The sequence below is a fragment of the Phoenix dactylifera genome, unplaced genomic scaffold (assembly GCF_009389715.1).
Source record: "Phoenix dactylifera cultivar Barhee BC4 unplaced genomic scaffold, palm_55x_up_171113_PBpolish2nd_filt_p 001544F, whole genome shotgun sequence".
In the NCBI taxonomy this organism is placed as follows: domain Eukaryota; kingdom Viridiplantae; phylum Streptophyta; class Magnoliopsida; order Arecales; family Arecaceae; genus Phoenix; species Phoenix dactylifera.
The window spans coordinates 28,981-52,436 of record NW_024068852.1 but is presented as its reverse complement, the minus strand read 5'-3'; the positions used below and the strand labels follow the sequence as shown (position 1 = coordinate 52,436).

General features: G+C 41.1%; 1 non-coding gene across 1 annotated transcript; it reads left to right on the top strand.

The window, feature by feature from the left end:
• The first annotated feature begins 13,093 nt into the window (after positions 1-13,093).
• On the top strand, positions 13,094-13,200 carry LOC120108773. The gene has a single exon (XR_005509989.1). It is a non-coding gene; the product is annotated as a small nucleolar RNA R71 (small nucleolar RNA).
• The last annotated feature ends 10,256 nt before the right edge of the window (positions 13,201-23,456 follow it).

Sequence of the window (23,456 nt, the reverse complement as noted above, 5' to 3'; positions counted from 1 at the left end):
GCTTTCCTAGACACCAATTAGATCAATTAATCTAATATGACTTGCTCATGTCGGTTCACTCTCGACTTGATTGAGGAGGTTTTGATTTAGGTCTCAATTGGGTTTGCTACATCACATGTAAGCCTATCTACCCGACTCTCATTCACATCACATGCAAACGGCGCATTGCAGGCAGTTATAATCGCGGCAATAATTAAAGCTAAACTTTAACTAGGTGATGATCATGGATTCTAATTAGGTCGTATTACAAGCACATGCACATCAATCGATCAAGTGGTCTTCAACTCTTGAATTGATTCCAAGCTTCCTTGATTCGATCCTTGATCAACTCTTGATCCCATCGCCATCAACCGCTTAGATCACCGTCATCTCATGCCTTTGCTTCAACTTGATCGTTGATGTACATCACATCACATAAATACAACCAGATGTAAAAATAAAAATAAATTACATCTCCTTTTAGGAGGCACGCAGGCCTCTCAAAACATCAAATAAGATGCATGCAAGCATCTGTAAAATTTACATGACATCGCAGATCACATCGCAGGTCATTACATTTGATACCAAAAGGGTTTGAATCCTATGATCATCACCGTATGCTACAATTATAATTTCAGATCTGAAAACTAACTGATTATATCATGACATAGGTCGCTGATCATGCTAATCATGATTCTAAACTTTGTAATCCCATTAACAATGCAATTAGAATCATCTTTTTATCACATAAAAATCAGCATGTAAAAAATCAGCACCCCTGAAAAATCTGCATGCAGAATTTTTCAGCATGCATGATCATTCAATTTTCAGATCTAATAAGCCTTTAGATATTTAATTCTTACCTTAATCTACGAAGTCTAGGCTCTGATACCACTGTTGGGAACCCGCCCATGCCGCTGATATTTCAAAAATTTTCAGATGGCAGCGGAATCGGCATGCGCGAGTTCGACGTTCATCGCATGAACGTTGTTTCGTGACCTTTCGTAATTAGGTAAGAATTAAAACTTTTAAAACTACTAGGAAGATCAAATCTTCACCTTGCGCGGGTAGATGATCACCGCGAATCTGAATTCGTGGTTTTAGGAAGAGGGTTCGCTTGAATCCGTTCAAACGTCCGGCCTCTACGGGTATCCACACGAAGTAGAGAACCGATCAAAGCTTTCTTGTCTTCCCGGGGTGCTAGCTCCCTTGCAAAGACTCCTTTGATGGCTGATCTCTTCTCTTTCTTTCAACTCTTGAAAGTGCTTGAGAGGAGGAAGAAGAAGGATGAAGAAGAGGAAGTAGATGAACCCCTGCACAGCCTTCTTTCTGTTGCTTGCGCTGGATGAAGAAAAGGAAGAGGAGGAAGCCGCCAACACTTGGAGGTTCCTTCTTTCTTGCTTGCGGCTGCAACTAAGAGGGAGAAAGAGGGTGGCCACGGCACAAGGGAAGAGGGCTCCAATGCTTAGGGCGCCGGCCTCATGGTGCTTCTTATAGCTATCAAGGGCTCCTCCAAAGTTGGAGCCCTAGATAACTTTCCAAAGAAAGAAGGGGGCGCCGGCCCTAGCTCCTCTCTTCTTGTCGCCCCAAGCAATTGGAGAGGGGCTGATGCCCCTCTTAGTTGGTTAACCTAATCCTCTTCCAAAGAGGATTAGGTGCCTCTCTCATGGTTTCATCCTAATCTAATTAGGATTAGCCAATTTGGGTTCAATCTATGCTAGTCCCAATCTAATTAGGACTTGAATGGATCATGACTCAATTGAACTCTTCAATCCTAATCCAATTAGGAGTCATGTTGATTCATTAGATTAATAATTAATTAGGACTTAAGGAATCCTAATCCAATTAGGATTTGTTTAATTTTAGTCCTAATTCAATTAGGACTCTATTTGAATCCGAAGTCCTAATCCAATTAGGATTTCTAGGAATCCTACTCCAAGTAGGAATCCAATTTTAATTCAAAACTCCTAATCTCATTAGGATTGAGGAATCCTATTCCAAGTAGGAATGCCAGTCCTAATCCAATTAGAACTCTAGGTATCCTACCCGAAGTAGGATTCTTGTTTCAAGTCCAATTAATTAATTCCTTTTCCTTCTTCAACTTCTTATCAATCAAATTGATTTCTTGTGATTCCTAATCACGATTTCAACCATCGGATCGGTCAATACTTCTAGTGTGTGTGACCCCATAGGTTCTATTCTGACTGGTAGTGAGATATATTGTGATCTCTATCACTATATCATTGAAAACTCCTTTCAATGGGTTGGAACGATTCCAACTCAACTCATTAGGGTTTATCGATCATCGAGATAATCCCTGTGAGTCCCACCATCCACCAGTGACACCTAGCAGCATGTAGTGGCTACCCAGCAGAATGGAATGATGAACCTCTAGGTGCAGTTAACATGTGATACAGTCCTACTATCGTGGATCCCTACAGGACGGAGGTCATAGACAACTCGTCAAACCCCATCGTCTGTCATATGTCAAGATTTATTCGACTTGAGTTCGACAGTGGAAAACTCTTTCTCCACTTTACTGCCCTGGCCAAGGTCTTAGAACTCAGTCTAACAAATCACATAGGATCACTCCTCTTCTATCAAGGTCGATAGATTCCTTATAGGTGCATACCCTACTCCTACAGTGAACCTACTGCAGCCAATCTACACTGCATGGACCCATATGGCTAGAGACCATGTATGTGTGCAGTCAAACTACAATAACCTCACTGTGAGTAGCCGAAGCACTGCAGGTCAAAGGACCAGTCACACTACTGCAACATCAAGTAAGTCACTGACGAGTGGATAGACATCCAAGTGACTTCTTGTCTTGGTCACGCTCAGTACCCTTGTTCTCTAACAAGCACCTGCACTATCACTTCAGTGTCCCTACACTGTGGACTCAAGTCTCGTCCATCCAGGAGGAAAGTGATCTGTGCACTGATCGGATCGATCACCGTCCTCGTGATGATCCATTGATCAGGAGCATTTAGAAATTAATCACCAATGATACATGGCTCAAATTCTCAACTCTTGAGAATATGTATCATCATCTTATTAATTTCTTGGACGATTCATAGACACATAAACAATATGAATGAAAAAGATGCCTTTTATTTATTCAATAATAAATAGTCAAGTACAAAAATATGTCCCTAGAATCAACAATGTGTCAGCCAAATTGGCTTCTAGGGCATACATCTAACAAGGAGAGCCAAGTAACAAGAGGATATCCCCAAGGTCTCCAAGTGGGAGATTGTTGGGGTATGTGGAGACCATTGGTGATGAAGAGAATTGAAGGAGAATCAATTCTGCATAATTCTGTCTGGCGGACTGTCGGAGTCGACTCGAGCTACAGTCGAGTCGACTCGGGAACAGTCGAGTCGACTCGGGAACAGTCGAGTCGACCCGGGAGGAGAAAGACCAGAAGACCGAGAAAACTATGTTTCTGTCTGGACTGTTAGGGTCGACTCGAGCTACAGTCGAGTCGACTCGAAGCATCGTCGAGTCGACTCGAGCTACAGTCGAGTCGACCCTAGATCGTGCCAGTTTTGTCCAGACGTGCCAGAGTCGACTCGGGCTCGCGGAAAATCGTACGGACGAGTTTCCTTTGGTGTTTTTTGGTGGCGTTTCGACGGCTATGATCATCTGAAGGTCTTGAGACTATATATAGGACTCATAAGAGCCCTAGGGTATGTGAGATTGCCGTATATTTGAGAGAGACTCTTGTTTGTGAGGCTAGGGTTCTAGAGAAGCAGAGGATTGGGATCCTACTTCTTATGCAAAGGGAATTCTGTGTGAATCTCTTGTAGAGCGATCACGTGTGATCGTTCGGGTGTGTGCTATCTCTGTAATCTGTTCATCCTAATTGAGATTTGGAGCGGTGGAGGACGTAGGCTACTTGTAGCCGAACCTCGTTACATCTTTGTGTTTGCTTTGCTATTTTCTTCCTATTTCTTCTTCTTTTGGTTTGATAATCCGCTGCGGTGCTCAAGTGTTTTACCCTATTGATACCACGGGATAATCTTTTGCCCTTCATAACGGAAGCGAAGCGGTGATCCTTGAGTCCGGTGTCGAGGGAGCGAGAGAGTGCTTATCCATTTGCTTCTCTCTTTGCTTGTCCGACGTTGGTGGTTGTACCGGTGTGAGTGGGTTCCGGTGCGGGTCGCTGCCAACAGGCTTGTGGTCCTACTTGGTCCAAAAAGATCCATGTGAAGTAGTTCAAGGGGTCTAGTTGTAGAGACACAATTTATGGACTTAAAAGAGCTTCTAGATTGTTTGCCAAATTGACATGCTTTACAGATTTTGTTTTTCTCAAATTTTAGCTTTGGCAAACCAATCACGAAATCTCTTTTAACTAATTTAGATAATGTGTCCATACTTGCATGACCTAATTTACGATGCCATAACCAACTTGTCTCACTAAGCTTAGTATCATTAGCTACTAAGCAGTAGCTGTTTTTAGCAAGATCATCAAGATCTACTACATAAACATTGCCACGTCTTAGTCCTTTGAAAACTAAACTATTGTCAATTGAGTTGGTTATGATGCACATAGATTGCTTAAACAATACATCAAGATCTTTATCACATAGTTGACTAATGCTAAGTAAATTGTGCTTAAGACCATCTACAAACCGAACATTATCAACAAAGGTTGAAGGTGTGATTTGTATCTTACTAATACCCATGATGTGACCTTGGTTATCATCTCCAAAAATCACAAGACCTCCTTTCTTAGGTTCTAGGATGAAGAATTGCTCCTTGTCACCCGTCATGTGTCTTGAGCAGCCACTATCCAAGTACCAACAGTTTTTATTGAGCTTGGCTGCAAGACACTCCTCATTTTTATTTGCCATAAAGCAAAGATTGGCCTTTTTCTCTTGTTCCTCATCCAATGATGATGATGATTGATCGGAGTCTATCAAGGTGGAGACAAGAGCATTCTTCTTCTTGTATTTGTTGCCCTTCTTCAGCAAGGGACAGTCGACTCTGAAATATCCCAGCTTCTTGTATTCATAGCATCCGATTCCCTCACTTTTCCTTTTCTTACCTTTATCCTTGTTGAAGAAACTTGAGGAACCTCTCTTCTGATGAAAGGACTTCTTCTGGTTGATGAATCTTCTGAACTTTCGCACGAGAAGAGCCTCTTCTTCATCTTGCTCATTGTCTTCTTCTTCGCTGCTGCTACTGCAAGATAGATCCTTGTTAGAAGAAGTAGATTTGAGGGCCATTACCTTTTTCTTATGAGAGGATTCTTCTTCGCTGTGTTGTTTCATTGTGAGCTCATGTGTTATTAGGGATCCAAGAAGCTCCTCGAGTGGCAGCTTGTTCAAGTCCCTTGCTTCTTAGATTGACGTGACTTTGGCTTCCCATGACCTTGGTAAAGAGCGAAGAATTTTTCTGACAAGATCACTGTTAGTATAACTTTTGCCACGGTTTTTTAGGCCGTTGACAATATCAGTAAATCGAGTAAACATGCAAGAGATGGTTTCATTAGACTCCATTTTAAATAGTTCATATTTATAAACTAGCATGTTTATTTTAGATTTCTTGACTTGATTTGTGCTCTCGTGGGTCACTTCAAGTCTATCCCATATCTCTTTTGCAGAATTGCAAGTAGAGATTCTATTGAATTCATTCGAATCCAAGGCACAATAAAGTACATTTATTGCTTTGGCATTTAGTTGTGCCTTTCTTCTATCACTATCATCCCAATCTTTTTCAAGCTTGGGTATAGCAATGTTATCTACATAGATAGAAGACATATATGGTCTATTAACTATGATGCTCCAAACATCATAGTCTTGGGCTTGGATAAATATCCTCATTCTAGCCTTCCAATAGGAATAGTTAGTTCTATTGAAGAATGGAGGCCTATTGGTGGATTGCCCCACACTAAGAGAAGATCCAAAAGGGGTTGTCATTTTAATCTTTTACTCTTTTAATATAAGAGCACCTGCTCTGATACCACTTGTTGCCCAAGAAGACAACCCAAGAGGGGGGATGAATTGGGTTTTAATTAATTATTGACAAATTAAAACTTAATGAGTAATTAATTAAATCTATTGCAAGCAGATTAAATAGATTACTAGATGTAGTGGATGGAGAGAGTGGAAGAGACAATTAATCAATACAAACACAAGAGACTTTATAGTGGTTCGGAGCCAACACTTGCTCCTACGTCCACTCCCCAAGCTGCACTTGGGAGTTCACTATAATTCCTAGGATTACAGTCGGTTGTTTTACAAGTTCACAACCCAACTTGTTGTTTTCGCGAGATCACAATGAACTCGATCGGTTTTTACAGGCTTACCGACTAGAACCACCCGATTGTTTTTCCGGGATCACAATCAAACCCTTGCACCGTTGGTTTTAACTTTGGCTCACCAACAAACCTTACTACCCTTGATTCAATTCCCTAATTGAATCAAGTAAGAAAAATAGTTTGGAAAAATCACAAGGAAAGCTTCTAAAAAGCAGATGTGAACAATATTAATAGAGAAAGGTTAGAAGCCTTCAAACAGATTTCGGAAGGGGAAGTAGGAGCTTCTCAATTTTTGAGTCTCCTCTTGAATGCACAGAAGATTGAATGACAGTAGTAGAGCCTTGATTGCAAAGGAAGTACTTGTTGGGTTGAGTTGAATGCACTTCTTCCTTCTTTTGCTTGTATTTTCTCACTTAAGGATCTTGGTAGTTGAAAAGCTTTAATGCACACAATGGAATAGCTCAATCCCTGTCTACTACTGTTTACTCTGGCTATTTAAACTGTTCCCTATGGAAAATAGCCGTTAGACACTGATTTGTAGCCGTTCTGTACAGTCTGCACATCCTGACAATGTATCCATTGTGGACGAGTCGACTCGCTCGATATGGAGTCGACTTGGCTGTTGTTGGAGTCGACTCATGCTTCACTGGAGACGACTCGTCTACTGTTCAGGATTTGAATTAAAGTACTGTCCCGTCCTAGAGTCGACTCGGACCAAATCTGGAGTCGACTCGCCAATATCTGGAGATGACTCGGCATTTTTGGAGACGGCTCGTTCTCAGGGTTCCAGAAATCTATTTCTCTGCTTTTCTCTCTCGAGTCGACTTGGGTTCTCTTGGAGTCGATTCGCACTTTGTTGGAGTCTACTCGGCTGACTTGGAAGTCGACTCTGGAGTACTTGGAGTCGACTCGTTCACAAGATCTTCAAAAATGGTTCTCTGCCTTTTGGACTTGCTTTCCTCTGGGAGTCGACTCGGACATAACTGGGAGTCGATTCGCCAAATATCGGAGTCGACTCGTAACCTTCTGGAGTCGACTCGGTAACAAGATCTAAAAACCATCGTTCTGTCTTTCTGTCTGTTACCCTTTGGAGTTGACTCGAAAACGTCGGGAGTCGACTTGCCAAACATCAGAGTCGACTCGTAACCTTCTAGAGTCGACTCGGTGACAGGATCTGAAATTCATCTTTCTGTTCTTCTGTCTGTTCTCAATCGGAGTCGACTCGTAGTGTACCGGAGTCGACTCGAGCTCATGCCAGAACCTCTAAACCACTTGGAGTCGACTCGTAATCTTCCGGAGTTGACTCGGGATTCAGACTTTGGTTCATATAGAGTTCAATACTTGTCCAAATAATTTTGAACCAAAGCTAGAGGCACTTAATTAGAAATACACAAATATTTGCCTGAAACACTAGATTGAATTCATTAGTATAACATAAAATATACTCAATTGCTTTGAGCTCATCAAAATCAAATAGGGGTATAATCAATCACTTTACATGCTTTCTTTGATGGACGAGTCTTGAGTCCACAGTGTAGGGACACTGGAGCAATCGTGCAAGTGCTTGTTAGAGAATAAGGGTACTGAGCATGACCAAAGTAAGTAATCACTTGGATGTCTATCTGATCGGTTATTTCAATTTCAAAATTAAACCACGCAATAGCACGTATCCTGTAGGATAGTGATTACGGGTGTCGATCCATAGGGATTGAAGAATAAGTTATTTTTCTTTTAAAAATAAATCAAGAAGAAGGATTTGCCAACTTGATTCAACTAAATTAAACTATGAGTACGGATTGAAATTTATCAGAGTAAATAGATCTAGGGTTTGGAATCCACCACATAGCATTGCATCAAGGATTGTGTTCTTAATTTTTGTCTTTTGGAGAGGCATGTAATTTTGGCTACAAGCCTTTTAAAATAAAAGCATAAAGATGTTAGGAAGATCCATCTTCGGTGTAGCATGAGGTGTCTACCTAAGTATGCTAATCTAGGATGCAGCACACTTCATCTTCCTAGGCATGGATCATCTTAGACTACTTTAGCAAACATGAATAATAAATAGCATGCTCAAAGTTTAAACATCATAAAAGGATTTTTCATTGATAATAAGAATTTAAACAAGCTCCAAAATAATAAAGAAAATAAGAACTACAATACCCTGTAACATTGCTAGGGCTTCATCCAGCCCTAGACTAGACGTTTAGCCGAGCATGGCTTCCGGACGACCTCCCATCTTCAAATGAAATTGATCACCTCCCATTTTTTCCAAAATATCCAAAACTATTCTCTTTCCCCCTCCTTTCTCTCTTTTTTTTTATTTCTTTTTCTCTTCTTCTTCCACGCACGGCTTTCTCCTTTCTTTTCTTCACCGAAATAGGGGGTACCCTGTTTCTGTCAAAGCCCGCTCCCCCCCTTTTCACCGAACGCCTCAGCCCCCCTTTTATAGCCGTCCGGCGCACACTGAGACGAGGAAGGAGGGATCACGGCGGCTGATTCCGGGGCATAGTGCCGGGAGGCAGATCGCGGGAGAGGAGGAAGAGGGGCCGCGGGATCTCAGGCTTGATTTGCAGGTGCTGGTCGCTGGCGGAACATCCGGGGATGAAGACGGTGCTGCAGCTGCTCGGATGCGGAAGACGCCTTATTTTGAAGCGAGGGCGGATGACCGGGCTGATTTGGAGGGATTTCTGGGCGGCAGGGTCGCCGATCACGGAGGGGAAGATGCCGCACGCGGTCGATGGCGGAGGACTCGGGGACGACGACGGCGCTGGGACGAACTCCTTTGATCGCGCGGGTGGGAAGGATTGCATCACGGGAGGCGCTGCGGGATCTGGTCGGTGATGGCGAAGAAGGTGGCCGACTGCGGGAGGAAGAAGATAAACAGTGAATTCCCATTTTTTTTATTTTTTATTATTTATTTATTTATTTATTTATTATGTATTATTTATTTTTTTCTCTAACACTGTTCACATGAACTGTGATTTCACGAACACTGTTCATATGAGCAGTGTTTTCGGCATTTTGGTTTTTTTTTTTAACACTGTTCATATGAACAGTGTTTTAACTGGACACTGTTCATATGAACAGTGAATCGTGAATATTTAGTTATTATTATTATTATAAATTTTATATGAAGGCAGGTAACGAATTGGTTGGAAATTGGCTTTGGATTTACGGTGGGTCATGATCGTTGAGTTGCTTGAACTTGTTCTCGAGCCCAATGTCTTCCAAATTTAATTATTGCTAAACTGCTTCAGACCGGACTCGACAAGACCAAAAACAAGACCGGAACTTAATAAAAAAAGTTAATCAAACCTTTTTCCCATACAAAAATAATTATCTAATCAGGACCAAAACTTATTTAATTATAGCCTTAGCTTGATTACAACTCCATCAGGTTACCAAACCGGGTCAACCCAATCCCCTATTTTCATGAAAGATCGCAACCAGGAGAGAGACGAGTTCAGAATCTGTTTTAAGAAAAGAATTATTCACTTATTACCATATTTTAAATTTATTTCAATGTTTATTCAATTTCATGGTAAAATATGTATTTATTAGTTTAAGAACATTGATAAGTGCTATGGAAAGATAGCTAAATTATGAATTATTAAGCACTTATCACACCCCCAAACCTATGTTTTGCTAGTCCTCGAGCAAAATAAAATTAGAAAAGAAAAATTCTAACTCACTTTCACAGGCATCGCGATTGCATTTACCATATGCAACAAGGCTTTAAACCACTAGGTTACCCTAGTGGACGAGTTATAGTCTCGTGAGAGTTTTCGGTGAAGATACCCACAAACTTCAATAAATCATTTATTATTATTGTTATTTTTTATTTTATTTTATTTTATTTATTTATTTATTTATTTATTAGATCGATTGATCTATGAAGTGAAAATCAAATTCCAAATGCATACTAGTAAAGAATTTCAAAAACTCTTTTTTTTATTAAAATCTAATTTAAGATACATAAATGATAAAACACACACAGTTTTATTTACTAAGTCAGCCCAAATTCTAGGTTAGTATGCAATCTAAGTTAAAGTCATTAAGTTTCTGTTTAGGAAGTTGTAAGACTCATTTATACTGGAGTGCTCGGTGAAATCTGGACCGTTCATAAGCTAAGGGTTTGGATCTCCAAAATATTGCTAATACCAGTAGTTTCCAATGATTGGTCGAAATAACCTGCTCACTGATTCAAAATCATCTTATCTGCAGGATTTCGAGAGTTGTGGATGTTTACTTTAGTACCTCACGGGCTTTATCTGTAATATTCCAGTTTACTCGAATTTTTACAATGACGGCTTTCACACTATTATCTTTTTTAAGATCAGTACAGAGTTTTTTTATTTTTTTTATTTTTTATAAAGACATATAAATTGTGCACTTTTACTCTTGTGGTGATTTCTCCGTGTAACGAGCAATCAGTCGACAACTCTCACACTAGTTGGCATAAGGTGTCAGGCATCAAGACTCCCCTACGGACTTATGCTCGGAGTTCTCATCACAAGCCCACTTGACCTTTGACAATTGGTAGCCCTTTTCGATGTTCCTGACTAAATCCATTATTATTGATGATTTTTTTTTTTTTGGATTAGATAAGTATGATTTATCAGGGTCCAAGGTTGCTACTATACTATCAACATAATGTCGAGCCTAGATCTTAGAAGTGTCGGCCAGTGTGTAGTGAAATTCCGAAGTATTAATTAGCTTACAACTCCCTAAGAGAGACTTAATGAAAAGAACTTAAATTTGTATTACTTCCGACTAGTCATTGGGCTTTTTAGATTTTATATACCTTGTGTGTTTATCATTCTTGCATAAATGTATAGAAATTTGATTTTTAAAAACAAAAACTTTTTTCTTAATTTTATTATTATTATTATTATTTTATAAAAAATGAAAATGAACACATTTTTTTCTTATTTTTTTTTATTTTTTTTTGGATGAAAATCAAGATGAATACCCCAAACCTAAACCTAACATTGTCCTCAACGTTAAAAAAAATCTAAGAGAATTGGGTTGCCTCCCAACAAGCGCTAAGTTTATTGTCTTCAGCCAGACACAGTGAGGTAGTTTTTGCATCTCCTTTTATGAGGTCATCTATTTTATCTACCATAAAATACTCAACTTCTCTCGCGGGTTGGTCGGCCGTATTGAACACATTTAATTTTACTTTCATGTTCCCAAATGATATGTTCATTACCCCCGTTCTACAATTTATACATGCATTGGCTGTTGCTAAAAAGGGGCGCCCAAGGATCACTAGGATTTGTTTCTTAGGATTAGGCTCATGTTCCATATCAAGGACGATAAAATCTACTGAAAAATAGAATTTGTCTACCTTGACAAGAACATCTTCAATTATCCCACGTGGTGTTTTTACAGATCGATCAGCCAATAGAAGGGATACGGAGGTTGGTTTTAATTCTCCTAACCCAAGTTTCTCATAAACTGAATAAGGTAAAAGGTTGACACTTGCCTCTAGATCTAAGAGTGCTCGATCAATGAAATTATTTCCTAAGACACAGGTGATGGTGGGAGCACCAGGATCTTTGAATTTCGGAGGGGTGTTGTGTTGGAGAATAGAACTCACTTGCTCAGTTAGAAAAACCTTTCTAGGCACATGTGTCTTAGATTTTCGCTTTTGGGTGCACAGGTCTTTAAGAAATTTGGCATAAGAGGGAACTTGTCTAATAGCATCAAGAAGTGGAAGGTTGATCTTCACTTATTTGAAAACCTCCATCATCTCCTCTAGTGAAGTTCCCTTTTTGCCAAAGGGAGAGGGTGAATTAAGAGCTTCAGGAAATGGGACCTTTGGGATGTGAGTTTTGGCAGAAGATGGACTAGTTGAAGAAGAAGAAGAAGGTTTTAGATTTTCATTTGACACATTTCTATCCTCTTCTTCACCTACCTTATTGTTGTCCTCCCCAATCTTATTGTCTACTATACGTCCACTCCTTAGGGTAGTCAAAGCATTGGCTTGTTCATGATGAATTGCATTTAATTGATTTTCTTGAGCCATGTATTGTCCCCTAGGATTACTTAGTGGTTGGCTTGGAAGCTTTCCTTCCTGTCGCTTGTTCAGTGCATCAGCTAGTTGCCCCATCTGGGATTCTAGCTTGGCGATTGATTGCGTGTGAGAGTGCACCAATTGTGTAATGGTTTCCAAACCTTGAAGGGCGTTCAACACTTTCTCCTCAAAGGCTGTGTTTCTTTGGGGTGGACGAGGAGTGTGTTGAAATTGAGTCGAGGGACGGTAAGGATGAATATTTTGTGGGGTTTGAAAATTCTGAGGGCTTGAAAAATTTTGGAAATAGGGTTGGGCAGTATTCGAAGCTTGCTGCTTCCAAGAAAAGTTTGGATGATTCCGCCATCCCGGGTTATATGTATTGGAAAATGGGTCATTACCCGGTCTGGGCTGTGTTTGAGCAGCATTGATGTGTTCTTGCACAAGTTCGGGGAATTGGGGCGCTGAAGGGCACTCATGAATAGGGTGGGATGGGCTAGAACAGATAGTATACACTTGTGCTTAGGAAGAGTTCATGTAATACCCACCTATCATCAGTTGGTCAATCTTATGGGACAATGCATCTACCTAGCTAGATAGGTCCATGGAATGACTTATTTCACAAATGGTCCCTTTTCTTTGAGAACTCGGGGGGTGCTTGACGAGAACAGGAAGCATGGTGAAGGGAGTTTTCATTAAGATTTTTAAATAATTGCCATGCTTCATGCTCATTTTGAAGCATGAAAGTCCCCCTGTATGCAGCATCGATCATCTGATGGTTTCGTTCAGTCAATCCGTCATAAAAACATTGCACTAGCTGCCATTTAGGTATTTGATGATGTGGGCATTTACGGATTAGGTCCCAAAATCTCTCCCAAGTTTCATGAAATTCTTCTCCCTCAGTTTGGGAGAAGCTCGTGATGGCACGTCTAAACTTGTTCGTTCTTCCTATGAAAAAGTATTTTTTAAGAAATTCTTGTTGCATTTGATTCCAAGAACGAATCGAATTGGCTTCTAAAGAATTCAGCCATTGCTTGGCTCTATCTTTAAGGGAGAAGGGGAATAATCTAAGTTTCAGAGCATCATCAGTGAAGTTATGAATCTTGACAGTGGTGCAAATCTCAAGGAGTTCATCTAAGTGTTTATATGGGTCTTCGTTGGTGAGCCCATAAAAAGATGGGAGCATTTAGATCACACTAGACTTTATTTCATACTGTACAGTTGCTACCTCAGGTAATCGAATGCAAGATGGGGAAGTGTAAATGGTGGGAGTAAAGTACTCCCTCAGGAGTTTGGGTTGTTATTCAGCCATCTCAGGAGGTGGGGATGATTCTAATGTTCTGATCTCAGCTCGAATATTTCTAAGGGTCCGTTCTATTTCAGGGTCAAAAGGTAATAGGTCACGTACTCTAGAACGACTCCCTTGCATACACTAGTACTTGATCAGTCAAGCATGCAATAAAAGATAAACACATCAATCCTTGTATTTGTCCTAAAATCACTAGACAGCTCCTAACTGGTTTGAAGAGGGCACCTAAGCCTCCAATCCGGTCTGATGAACCGAGTTGACCAGGTAAGCTCCCAGGTAAGTGGAGGGGTCACGATGCGTTCGCAAAGGTCCCACTTAAAACCCACTTGCCTCGAACAGATGAACTGTCTCCCTTATAGGGACAAAGCTTGCCTAGGCATCAACTAAGCCACAGAGCGAAATTGGTGCAACTTTCGGTGATCTTCGTCCTATTGAGCTCGAATGTCCCTAGGAGCCAACGTCTAATTGATTTTAATTAATGTGACACTATATGAGATTGATTCACCTAAGTTGGGCAAGAGTCCGGTGATGAAATCCGGCTCTTATCTTGTTGAGGTGATTGCCCTTACTATGTGCGGATTAATTTGTGTATGTGTATCAAGCATGCATTCACACTTTTGCTAAAATTAAAATCAAAGAATCACCACAAAATTTCAAGCTAATAATTAATTTAAATAAGAAAGGTTTAGAGGTTACCAAAGAGAATTTTCCTAGCAATTTAAATTTTTAGGCAAACCTTTACAGCATTTCTTTTCCAGCTATTCTCCTTTTGATCATCCCAGATTTTTCCTTCGATTCCTGATCAAATAAGACCAAAAGAAAAATTGAAAAAAAAAATTAGTAGAAGAGAAAAAGGAGATAAGAAAAGTAACAATAATAGAAAATAATAATTTTTTTATATATATATATTTTTTTGAAAGTTTTTTTTTAATTAATTAATTTTTTTTTAATGATAGGAAAAATAATTATGCTAGCAATCCCCGGCAACGGCGCCAAAAATTGATCGGTTATTTCAATTTCAAAAATAAACCACGCAATAGCACGTATCCTGTAGGATAGTGTTTACGGATGTCGGTCCACAGGGATTGAAGAATAAGTTATTTTTCTTTTAAAAATAAATCAAGAAGAAGAATTTGCTAACTTGATTCAACTAAATTAAACTATGAGTACGGATTGAAATTTATCAGAGTAAATAGATCTAGGGTTTGGAATCCACCACATAGCATTGCATCAAGGATTGTGTTCTTAATTTTTGTCTTTTGGAGAGGCATGCAATTTTGGCTACAAGTCTTTTAAAATAATAGCATAAAGATGTTAGGAAGATCCATCTTCGGTGTAGCATGAGGTGTCTACCTAAGTATGCTAATTTAGGATGTAGCACACTTCATCTTCCTAGGCATGGATCATCTTAGACTACTTTAGCAAACATGAATAATAAATAGCATGCTCAAAGTCTAAACATCATAAAAGAATTTTTCATTGATAATAAGAATTTAAACAAGCTCCAAAATAATAAAGAAAATAAGAACAACAATGCCCTGTAACATTGCTAGGGCTTCATCCAGCCCTAGACTAGACGTTTAGCCGAGCATGGCTTCCGAACGACCTCCCATTTTCAAATGAAATTGATCACCTCCCATTTTTCCCAAAATATCCAAAACTATTCTCTTTTCCCCTCCTTTCTCTTTTTTTTTATTTCTTTTTCTCTTCTTCTTCCACGCACGGCTTTCTCTTTCCTTTTCTTCACCGAAACAGGGGGTCCCCTGTTTCTGTCGAAGCCTGCTCCCCCCTTTTCACCGAACGCCTCAGCCCCCCTTTATAGCCGTCCGGCGCACACTGTGAGGAGGAAGGTGGGATCACGGCGGCTGATTCCGGGGCGTAGTGCCGGGAGGCAGATCGCGGGAGAGGAGGAAGAGGGGCCGCGGGATCTCAGGCTTGATTTGCAGGTGCTGGTCGCTGGCGGAACATCCGGGGATGAAGACGGTGCTGCAGCTGCTCGGATGCGGAAGACGCCTTATTTTGAAGCGAGGGCGGAGGACCGGGCTGATTTGGAGGGATTTCTGGGCGGCAGGGTCGTCGATCACGGAGGGGAAGATGTCGCACACGGTCGATGGCGGAGGACTCGGGGACGACGATGACGCTGGGACGAGCTCCTTTGATCGCGCGGGTGGGAAGGATTGCATCGTGGGAGGCGCCGCGGGATCTGGTCAGTGATGGCGGAGAAGGTGGCCGACTGCTGGAGAAAGAAGATAAACAGTGAATTCCCATTTTTTTATTTTTTATTATTTATTTATTTATTTATTTATTTATTTATTATGTATTATTTATTTCTTTTCTCTAACACTGTTCACATGAACAGTGATTTCACGAACACTGTTCACATGAATAGTATTTTCGGCATTTTGGTTTTTTTTTTTAACACTGTTCATATGAACAGTGTTTTAACTGGACACTGTTCATATGAACAGTGAATCGTGAATATTTAGTTATTATTATTATTATAAATTTTATATGAAGGCAGGTAACGAATTGGTTGGAAATTGGCTTTGGATTTGCGGTGGGTCATGATCGTTGAGTTGCTTGAACTTGTTCTTGAGCCCAATGTCTTCCAAATTTAATTATTGCTAAACTGCTTCAGACCGGACTCGACAAGACCAAAAACAAGACCGGGACTTAATAAAAAAAGTTAATCAAACCTTTTTCCCATATAAAAATAATTATCTAATCAGGACCAAAACTTATTTAATTATAGCCTTAGCTTGATTACAACTCCATCAGGTTACTAAACCGGATCAACCCAATCCCCTGTTTTCATGAAAGATCGCAACCAGGAGAGAGACGAGTTCAGAATCTGTTTTAAGAAAAGAATTATTTACTTATTACCATATTTTAAATTTATTTCAATGTTTATTCAATTTCATGGTAAAATATGTATTTATTAGTTTAAGAACATTGATAAGTGCTATGGAAAGATAGCTAAATTATGAATTATTAAGCACTTATCACTATCCACTCGTTAGTTACTTACTTGATGCTGCAGTTATATGACTGGTCCTTTGACCGGTGATGCCTCGGCTATTCACGGTGAGGTTGCTGTAGTTTAACAAGCACATAAACATGAACCCTAGCCATTTGGGTTCTTGTGGTGCAGATTGGCTACAGTAGGTTCACTGTAGAAGTAGGGGTGCATCTAGATGGAATCTATCGACCTTGATAGATTAAAAGAGATCCTATGTGATTTATGAGACTAAGTTCGTAAATCCTCGGCCGGGGTAGTATGTACAGTGGAAAAGGAGTTTTCCACTCACGAACTTAAGTCGAATAAATCTTGACATATGACAGACGATGGGGTTTGATGAGTTATCCATGACCTCCGTCCTGTAGGGATCCACGATAGAAGGACTGTATCATATGATAACTGCACCTAGAGGTTCATCATTCCATTCTGCTGGGTAGTGTAATAACCCTAATTTTTTTTTAATATAAAAAGGGATAGAATAGTCCTTTAAAATTGATATGAGGGGTAAAATTGGAAGGAATCAAAAGATAATGGCATAGTTGTAGATGCGTTGAAGTGGTAAGGGTAAAATGGGAAGGAATCAAAAGCTAATGGCATAATAGTAGATATGTTGAAGTATTATGGGCAAAATGAGAAATTAATAATATTAAAAAAAGGGTGAATAGTATTTTGATGTGACTTAATTGGAAGGGTTGTGCTGTCGGTGGAATGAAACCGAGAGAGAGAGTCACAGAGGGGAGAGTCTCAGAAACAGAGAGGAAAGAAAGGAAGAAGAAGAAGAAGAAAGAAGAAGAGAAAGGGGATTCGAGGAAGAGAGGGATCCCGGTTGCACTTCCAGCTGAAGGGAAAAACGTAGATCTCCTTCCCCTCTACGCAAGGACCTCGATTTCTAAAAAGAAAAAGGTAAATATCCGTCCCTATCTAGTCTTTTGATGATATTAGGCTATACAAAGGGTGGATATAGTCTAAAGGGGTCGGATAAGGGTTGTAGAGGCGGTTAAAAGAGGAAGAATCGGATTTTGACAAATTTTTCCGGCACTACGGAAAAACTGTGTCGAAGTCCCAACTTCGGCGAATTATTTAGGGGGCCAACGACCTTCGATAGCAATGCATGTTATCTCTTTGGAATCCTCTATGAGTGTAGAATGTTAGGTAAAAATTTCATCAAATTTGGAGTTTGGAAAGTGGATCAAACTCAGGATGAAGTAACCGGCTGTCGGTCCGGGTTACTGTTCATCCAAGTGGGAAAATAGGAGATTTCATGCCATAATAGGGTATTAAGCCCAGATTAAGCTAAGGGGACCTTGTACTCATGCACGGGAGTCCCTAATACACATAAATGGTGAGTTAATTAATAGAAAAAGAAAAAAAGAAAAAAAAGAAAAGATTTAGGGAATGGGGGAGTTCAATCAATTAAAGTCCCCTATATTATAATTGGCACGTAGATTATAGCCCTTGATACAAGACTAAATGTATTGTAAATGCATGTCACAGTTGGGCAAGAAGCTAGAAAACAAGAGGAAGAAGTTCTCCACTGCCTGCTGTAGATTTTTGGAGGCGTATCAGGGCTGTGCCGGATTGACAGGTGAGTGGGAGTTTGTACTTTGCACCATGAGCACATTCCTTATTCATTTTCATGAATGTTGCCAAGTGTGACTTGATTCCACCTGAGCTTATTGATTAATTGTTGTAGTAGATTCCTCTATAATCTTGATTTTCTATGCTTGATTATTCTGTACATGCATTTGAGGGAACATTGAGAGGAATTACGAGAGGTTGATGAGTAATCAAATTGATTCCGAATTGTGAAATGATTTCTTTTGTAAATTGATTTCATTTCCTCTATTTCAAAGACTTGTGAGTGGTAGCTTTGATTATACTCCTTTATGAGTAATTAAATTGGATCTGAATTGTGAAATGGCTTCTTTTGTAAATTGATTTCATTTCCTCTATTTCAAAGACTTGTAGAGCCCTTCTCATGGTATATTGAGTTGCATTGTACTCCCGTGATTCCTCACTCCCAACCCTGATGTTAGTTATAATTGGGTCGTGGCCGAGTGAGTGGTAGTCTTGATTATGCTCCTTTTTAGTAGAGTATTGGGAGGGTGCATTATGGCATTAATGCATGGCTTGGCAGTATCTGCAGGACACCTATAGTCGATGGGGTTGAACATCGGCCTTTGTGCACATAGTAGCCTTCTGGGTGGGCGGAGCCCAGTCCCTTTCTAGGGGGGACATGGCCCTAGGCGTAGGATCGGCCGGTCCTACGACTTATATTCTGCTTGCCGCCGGGCATAGTAAGACCCCGCGAGGTGCAGTATGGCTTTCTGCGGATGTAGAATTCCCGCGAGGTGCCGTTTAGTATGTAGATATGAGATGGATTTCTGTTCTGGATACTGGCCAGCATTTACATGATTAGTGTGGTGTCTTATCCTGCATATGCATGTGACAGTAGGAAGTTGTTGCTGGTTCGCCTGGGGCGTAAAACCCACCTTCCGACAGCTGTCTAGTGATGATTTCAGCATATTGACACCTGATTTGTATGTTCCAGTATTATGATCTGTTGAGCATATTCATGAGTAGCATATATGTTTACTTGATTATTCCATATATGCTTCAGATGAGTTGATATTGATTGTGGTGATATTGATGATTTACTCCATATTCTCTATGTTGAGATCATGTTCATCTTGTTATTGCTCTTGAGATTTCACCTCGAGCCATGATTATATCTTATCTCATGTGCATTGTACTCTCTACTCCACTCACTGAGTATTTATATACTCACTCCCCAGTTTGATATTTTTGATTGTAGGGCAGGTATTGTATAGAGAGGAGCAGGATTAGTGGTTGCCTGCTAGCTGTGCCGCTCCATAGTATAGTATAATGTAGATAGAAGTTTATCCCCTTTTGGTGTATTATAAACCTTCTATTGTATTTAGTGTATAGTTACAGTCATAGATCCTATTGTGGATATGGGTTTGACCATGGATGGAATGGAAACCAGATTTTTATACAGTTGAGTTATATGCCTTTGATGATGTATTGATATATATTGTCCAGGTTCGTTATGTGACAGGTTATGTGATTGCTGCTCTGACAGGTAGCGTTGTTGTATGTAATGAGATAATCCTGACAGGTCACCATAGGAAAGGTGATCATTTTGTGCATGCATCATGCCAAAATTTTCAGAATTTATTAATGATTGATAGGTAATAGTGTTCTACGTGGTGGCTGGTGGCCTTATGCCTACCCGCACCTTAGGACCGTCGCGGCGGCTCGCCGGGAACGGGGCGGGGGTCGTGACAAGAGGTGGTATCAGAGCAAAGGTTAAAGAAGAGTCCTGTCAGAGCAATAGGATGAGTTAGGATTAAGTATAGGATTATACTATGGAGCGTAGGATTTTTCTGTATGTTATTTTATGAGTCATTTTCAATTCAGTAAAATATATTATGGCTCTGTGTAACGACTGCCCTCTCTTTTTGACTCTTTTAGAGACATATAAAGAATACTTCCAAGAAAAATGGAGCCAGATATAGCATTGGATGCGGGTTCTGCACATGTCGAGCCCCAAAGAGAAAAATCTCCTCCTGCAGACAGGCGGAGAGTTGATGATCAAGGGGAGGTAGGAAGTAGAGATGCATTGATGGAACAGTTACTGGCGGAGAATCAGGCTCTGAGGGAGCAGATTGCTCGGGGGAAATCTCCTGCCCCGTCAGTAGTATCCATCCCACCTCCTGTAGCTGTGCCAAGAAGTTTGGCCAGGCGGGCTCTAGATGATGAGGGGATTACTGTACAGAAATTTCTGAGGCTCAGAACTCCAGAGTTTAAGGGGGAAGAAGGTGAAGATCCTCAGAGATTTCTGGAGGAGACTGAAAAGATGATACGGAGACTGCCCTGTTCTGATGCAAGGGCAATAGAACTTGTAGGGCTCACAATGAAAGAAGATGCCTGGGGCTGGTACCAGAGGCACGTGGAGGACAGATTGTACAGTAGGAATCCTCCAACCTGGGAAGAGTTCAGGCAAGCAGTGATGGATGAGTTTTTGTCTCCGGCTGAGAGGCAGAATCGGGCTCTTCAGTTTGAGAGGCTGAAGCAGATGCCCGGAATGAGCGTATCTGAGTACGCTCGTGAGTTCACTAGATTGGGGAAGTATGCTCCTTACATCATCCCCACTGAAGCTGCCAGGATAGAAAGATTCAGGCGGGGTCTGATTTCCCCGCTTTATAATGCAGTACTGGCAGTAGAGGTCCCCACCTTGTCTAGGCTGATTGATAAAGCAAAACAGTGGGAGATCAGAAACAAAGAGGAAAGGGCTGAAAGAGAACAGAGGAAAATGAGTAAGGGAAAAGGGCAAAGCAGCCGAGGTAGATCTGAGGGAGCAAGTCTTCCGGAGGGCCCGACGGAGCAGTCTGTACGCTCAGCTCCACCTGCCCCACGTAAGAGGAAGTGGAGGAGAAGAGGTCAGTCATAGGATGCTTCTCTACCATCAGCACCTCGTCCTCCGGTCACTATGGCCAGAACTGAATCCAAGTTCCAATCATGGCCAGTGTGTGGCATATGTGGGAAACAGCACCCTGGCAGATGCAGAATGGGTCAGGGAGTGTGCTACAGATGTGGACAGCCGGGTCATTTTGTCAGAGAATGCCCGCAGGGTGCCACCCAGCAGTTTGTGCCTTTAACATCCTACCCTTCTGTGCAGATGGACAAGCCTAGTAGTAGGGGGCCTGTAGGCAGAGGTCAGACACCAGCGTCACAGCAGAGTGCCGGACCATCTTAGCCATTAGCTCCAGCAGGCAGAGGGCAAGGAAGGGTGTTTACGGTAAATCCACAAGAGGCACAGGCATCGAATGCAGCTGTGACAGGTATGCTCCTCATTGATAAGATTAAAGCTAGAGTGTTGTTTGATTCTGGAGCTACCCATTCATTTGTGTCCCCTTATTTTGCTAAAAGGTTAGCTAAGGATAAGATATTGATGCATATTCCCTTAGTTATTAGCACACCTATAGGGGATAGTATAGAAGTGAGATATGTGTATCCTACCTGTGTGGTAGAGGTAGAAGGTAAGACACTCCCAGTCGATTTGATTGAGTTGGCAGTGTTAGATTTTGATGTCATATTGGGCATGGATTGGTTATCAGACAATCGTGCCACCATTAACTGCCAAGAAAAGAGTGTTATCTTCAGACCTTTAGATAAGGAGGAATTTACATATCAAGGGGACAGGAGTGAGATCCCAATGAATTTGGTGTCTGCAGTAAAAGCAAAGAGGCTGCTAAGAAAGGGGTGTCAAGGCTATCTAGCTTATGTCATGGACACTGTTGCCCAGAGATGGTCACCCAAGAGGGGGGTGAATTGGGTGTTTTAAAACTTTTTGACTATTTAAAAGGTAAAACGCACAAATGAATGAACTAAAGCAAAGATAGAGGTATGAAAACAACCAATCGCAAACACACGGTTTTATAGTGGTTCGGAGTTTCCACTGCTCCTACATCCACTCCCCAAAGCACCTTTGGAAATTTCCACTATAATCCAAGATTACAGTCCGGTAGTTTTGCGAGTGCACTACCCAACTCGTTGTTTTACACCGGGCTAACAACAAACCCTATAACCCCCAATTTCACCTAGGCTTGGGACGCCTTTCCCTTGTTCCAAGTTCCTTGACTGGAACAAGCACGATATTGAAAGAGTTTTACAAAAGATTGGAAAGCTCTAAATAAGCAAATATAACAATGATAAACTTTAAAACCCGGAAGAATCCTTTTGCCGTTGGAAGCGTGGGAAATGATGATTCTTCCGATGTGGATCGCGTAGGCTTGAGTGTGAGCTTTGAATCCCGAGCGGAAGAAAGTAGTTGAGCTTGAAATCACTTGGGAAGCTTGAAAATACTTGATTTCTTCACTTGAATGCACTAACTCCCTTGAATCTCTCTCTCTTGCTTCTCTCTTGAATGATCTAGCTTTGGGTTAGTTAGAAGTTCTTGAGAAGCACTTAAGAGGTCCCTTTTATAGCCCAAAAAGCAAATATAGCCGTTAGAGATAAAGTAAAAGAGATTTAAAATTCAAACCAAACCTGCAAAAGTTGTCAGTCGCGTCCCAGGCGCTCCGGAGACGTCTTCGCTTCAACGAGAGACGTCTCGGCTACAAGATTTTACTTTTGACGTTGTTTGGGGTCGACTCGGTGCTTTATGGGGACGACTCCGCTGATGAATGGTTTGAATCCTTGTTTTCTGTTTTTCTGAGAGGGTCGTCTCGGCACTTTACGGGGACGTCTCGGCTTGTTTGTGCTTTTTGCATGGGGACGACTCCGCTTCTTTATCTCCGAAAAACATGTCTTCTGGAATTCTCTGAGAGAGTCGACTCCGCTCTTTCAGGGGACGTCTCCGCTGCTTTGTCACCGAAAAAGACATTCTCTGGAAAACCCTAAGAGAGCCGTCTCCGCTACCTCGGGGACGACTCGGAAAGTCTGCTTTTTACTTGCGGGGACGACTCCGCGTACTGTGGGGACGGCTCGCGTATATCACTTGAAATCTGCCTTTCTGCCGCCACTGAGAGAGTCGACTCTGCTACTGAGAGAGTCGACTCCGACCCTGCGAGACGCCTCGCCAGGTGCCGGGGACGTCTCCCGACGTGCCAGTTCTTCCTGTTTGTCCCAGAGACGTCTCTGAGACAACCCGGAGACGTCTCGGCTGTCCCTGATCTGTTTTCTTCATTTCAAAAATTCTTCAATAAATCCTTAAAAATTATGGGAACATGCCTAGACTTTTCTTAACAATATTTTTAATAAAACACATGAAATCCTCAATTAAATTGTTAAGACAAATGGAATTATACTCTAGTGTGTTGTATTCATCAAAATCCATTAG